The sequence below is a fragment of the Petromyzon marinus genome, unplaced genomic scaffold (assembly GCF_048934315.1).
Source record: "Petromyzon marinus isolate PM22_M1 ecotype Great Lakes invasive population unplaced genomic scaffold, UKy_Petmar_22M1.pri1.0 PM_G_Scaffold_18, whole genome shotgun sequence".
Classification (NCBI taxonomy): Eukaryota; Metazoa; Chordata; class Hyperoartia; order Petromyzontiformes; family Petromyzontidae; genus Petromyzon; species Petromyzon marinus.
The window spans coordinates 2,120,001-2,125,000 of NW_027422739.1; positions in this window are offsets into that span (position 1 = coordinate 2,120,001).

A 5,000-nucleotide genomic window follows, 5' to 3' on the forward strand; every position below is an offset into this window, starting at 1 on the left:
ATGTTGCCAGGCACGCTTTGCGACTCTAAGTGGCCTTTCGCAGCACAAGAGGCATGCTCACCCAGTCACCCGTAATGAGGAAAGGATTAAAGATGGTATAAAGGGTACCTCGCAGAGAGGGGTACACCGTAGCTGCTGGTCTTTGAAGGAAGTAGAACAGCTGGCCCTTCTAGAGTTGCAGTTTCAGGGGAAAAAGAATATCAATAAGATCATTGCTGAAGCGCTTGGGACTAAGACCAACAAGCAAGTCTCTGACAAGAGACGGGACCTAAGTAAAAAGACAGGGGCCCCCATGTCAGACAGCTTACATTTTTCTTCTAGGCCTCTTGAGACATTGTCTCCCCCACCAAATGTAACAACGGGGACTTCATCCATACTCGCTCAAGCAGCTGAGCGGCTTACGAATGAGAATTCTGGGACCCTGGAAAAGCCTGCAATGGAGGCAATAAAGGCTTGGCTTAACGGCGAGGGCCAACATGATGCCCTCGTAGAAACTGCCACAGCATTGATGCTTTGTCCGATGAGATTGGTGAAAAACAAAGGCAAACGTTCAAAACCCGAGAACGACATTATTAAACCCAGGATATTACCCACACGATCTTGGATGAAGAAGAGAGCGGAAAAACGAGGAAGCTTCATGAAGCACCAGAAGCTCTTCTTTAAGAACCGCTCTCTTCTTGCGTCCTTAGTCCTGGATGGCACTGAACGTCATGAATGCCTAATCCCGAACGCAGATGTATATCGTTTTTACTGCGAAAAATGGGAGAAGGTGTTGCCATTCAATGGCCTGGGCCAATTTAAGTCATCAGGTGTTGCAAATAACGAATACTTTGAGATCCTAATTTCGGTGGAGGAAGTTCAGACTGCCATACGGGCCATTAAACCAACGTCAGCAGCTGGGCCAGATGGCCTAACAAGGGCTGCAATCTGTGCTGCCGACCCCGAGGGTCGGACACTGACAGCCCTATTTAATGCATGGATGATTACAGGAATTATTCCCAAAGAGTTGAAAAAGAATAGGACGATTCTTATTCCTAAGGTTATGGATGATGAAAAGCTGAAAGAATTGGGGAACTGGAGACCAATAACGATTGGTTCAATGATTCTGAGATTATTTTCCAGAATAATGACTGCACGTCTTGCTCGTGCTTGTCCCTTAAACCCAAGGCAGCGTGGTTTTATAGCGGCATCTGGCTGCTCTGAAAATCTTAAGGTGCTACAGGACCTTATGAGACACGCTAAGAAATTGCACAGGCCGTTGGCTGTCATGTTCATCGACATAGCGAAAGCTTTTGACTCGGTTTCGCATGCTCATATTTTATGGGTGTTAAGGCACAAGAAAGTAGATGAACACGTGGTGGGCATCATCCAGAACGCCTACGATCGGTGTACGACCTCGTTCAAAAGCAATGGCGAGTCGACTCGAGAAATTAGCATACGTGTTGGTGTCAAACAGGGTGACCCCATGTCACCCCTGCTCTTCAATCTTGCCATGGACCCTTTGATATGCACCCTAGAGTCACACGGAGTTGGGTACTCCATTGATACCGACCACGTGACAGCTCTTGCGTTTGCTGATGATTTGGTGTTGGTGAGCGAATCTTGGGTTGGTATGGCCGCCAATCTAGCGATCTTGGAATCATTTTGTGGGCTATCGGGATTGGAGGTTCAGGCCAGAAAGTGCCAGGGCTTCATGATAAGCCCAACCAAAGATTCATATACGGTGAACAACTGCGACCCATGGACTATCAAAAATAAAGATGTCCATATGATCCAACCTGATGAATCAACGAAATACCTTGGTCTGAAAATTGGCCCTTGGACTGGCACTATACAGCCTGATCTACATTGTCAGCTAAAGACATGGATCTCGAAAATCGATGAGGCGCCTCTGAAGCCAACTCAGAAGGTTGAACTACTCAATGCCTATGCCCTACCCAGATTGTTATATCCTGCAGACCACTCGGACTGCAAGCAATCAACTCTCCGTGGGTTGGACCAAGAGATTAGAAAGGCGGTAAAAGGATGGCTCCACCTTCCCGCTTCAACTTGTGATGGACTGTTATATGCCAGAGCCCGAGACGGAGGCCTTGCCATCTTGAAACTGGAAAAAACAATCCCTTCGGTTCAAGTTAGAAGGCTGCAACGTATAGCAAACTCGTCCGATGCTATCACCCGTAATATTGTGTCCTCGCAGGGTATGGAGGAAGAATACCGTAATTTGTGGGTACGAGCAGGGGGTGACAGTGATGCAATCCCAACATTCGTTCTCAGGGACTCGGTGTCAAAAGAACCTGTATATCCGAGACCCTGCGATTGGAGGGAGCATGAATTTCAGAGATGGTGCGAAAAGCCGGTTCAAGGAAGGGGCATTGTAAACTTTGCGCATGATAGAATCAGTAATGCTTGGTTGAGGCCATGGTGCGGCTTTAAACAATGCTTCTTTATCGCAGCACTACAACTAAGGGCAAATATTTACCCAACAAGAGAAAGCTTGAACAGAGGCAGAGATGGGGCCCTACGTTCCTGCAGGAAATGCTCTGCCAGACTTGAGTCCCTTTCGCACATTCTCGGTCAATGTCCTGCAGTACAGAAAGCAAGAATTGCGCGACATAACAAGATCAGTAACATTCTGGCAGACGAAGCGGCTAGATTGGGCTGGTCTGTATACAAAGAGCCACGGTTCATATCCGAGACGGGAGAGATGAGAAAGCCTGACCTCGTGTTTGCAAAAGATGAGGAGGCGGTTGTGATCGATGTCACCGTCCGTTTTGAGCTTTCAAAGAATACCTTGTCAGATGCTGCCTCGCACAAAGTTTCGTACTATACCCCTCTTGGTGATCAAGTCAAAGTGCTGACGAAGGCTAGCAAGGTCACATTCTTTGGATTCCCGGTTGGGGCAAGAGGAAAGTGGCCCCTTGAGAATAACGAGGTACTTACCTCCCTGGGCCTGACCAAACCCAGAACGACATCACTGGCCAAGATGATTTCCCGCAGAACGCTGCTTTTCTCTCTTGATATTCTGAGAATGTTCTGTGGAAATTATGCGGTCTATGAACAGTCATAGACAACCTCCGAAACAAATAATAGTTTTGTTTTAAGATGTCATTTGTTTTAGATTGATTTTGTTATTTTCGAAGGTGAAGTCGGTTTTTATTTCATTTTACTATTTTCCACAATTTAGATTGTTATTTTCCAAGATGGAGTCTTGGTTCTTTTTTTTATTGTTAGTTTTTTTTTTTTTTAACACGTCGTATTTGTTACTTTAGAGCTTAGAGGGGACTTTATTTTCGCCTTACTATTTTCTGCCTACAAAGAAGATTAAAAATAAGCTTTTTTCAAGATGGTTTTGTTATTTTCCAAGGTGAAGTCTTGGTATTCTTATTTTACTATTTTCCATAAAGAAGACCTTTCTTTTAGATTTTGTTATTTTCCAAGACGAAGACTTGGTATTTTTATTATATTGCTATGTTTTACACGAAGCTTATTCAAGAGCACTTATATAGATTAGACTTTGTTATTTTAATTCTTTATTTTTGGACTACATCAGTTCGAGAGTCCTGTAACTTACTATTTTCTGCCTACAAAGAAGATTAGAAATAAGCTTTATTTAAGATGTTTTAGATTAGATTTTGTTATTTTCCAAGGTGAAGTCTTGGTTTTTTTTTATTTTACTATTTTCCACAAAGAAGACTTTTCTTTTCTTTTAGATTTTGTTATTTTCCAAGACGAAGACTTGGTATTTTTTTTTGGTATTTTTTACAGGAAGCTTTATTCAAGAGCACTTATATAGATTAGACTTTGTTATTTTAATTCTTTATTTTTGCACTACATCAGTTCGAGAGAAGACTACAAACCAGCTTTATTTAAGATGTTTTAGATTAGATTTTGTTATTTTCCAAGGTGAAGTCTTGGTTTTTTATTTTACTATTTTCCACAAAGAAGACTTTTCTTTTAGATTTTGTTATTTTCCAAGACGAAGACTTGGTATTTTTTTATTGCTATTTTTTTACACGAAGCCTATTCAAGAGCACTTATATAGATTAGACTTTGTTATTTTAATTCTTTATTTTTGGACTACATCAGTTCGAGAGTCCTGTAACTTACTATTTTCTGCCTACAAAGAAGATTACAAATAAGCTTTATTTAAGATGTTTTAGATTAGATTTTGTTATTTTCCAAGGTGAAGTCTTGGTTTTTTTTATTTTACTATTTTCCACAAAGAAGACTTCTTTTCTTTTAGATTTTGTTATTTTCCAAGACGAAGACTTGGTTTTTTTTTTATATTGCTATTTTTTTTTTTTTACACTGCTTTATTCAAGAGCGCTTATATAGATTAGACTTTGTTATTTTAATTCTTTATTTTTGGAATACATCAGTTTCAGAGTCCTGTAACGTACTATTTTCTGCCTACAAAGAAGACTACAGACAAGCTTTATTTAAGATGTTTTAGATTAGATTTTGTTATTTTCCAAGGTGAAGACTTGGTTTTTTTATTTTACTATTTTCCACAAAGAAGATTTTTCTTTTAGATTTTGTTATTTTCCAAGACGAAGACTTGGTATTTTTTTTATTGCTAGTTTTTTTTATATGTTACTTCAGAGCATAGAGAGGACTTTATTTTTACCTTACTATTTTCTGCCTTCAAAGAAGATTAAAAATAAGCTTTATTCAACATTACTTATATAGATTAGACTTTGTTATTTTAATTCTTTATTTTTTGGAGTACATCAATTCGAGAATCCGGTAACTTACCGACTCTACTCCTTGTTGCCATTGATGCACGGCAGCAGGGATTCGATAATACACGGCATCCCAGTCAGGGACCAGCTTGATGATGCTGGATCTGCGTTGGATACACCAGCATGGGAGTACAATACGGTTATTGACTCCACCCCGTGTTATCAAAGATGCATGGTAACAGGGCGAAGGAAACTCACAGCATCCTTGCCACGCTTGCGCAGCAAGCAAAGTATTGCTGACCGAAACGTATCGATGAG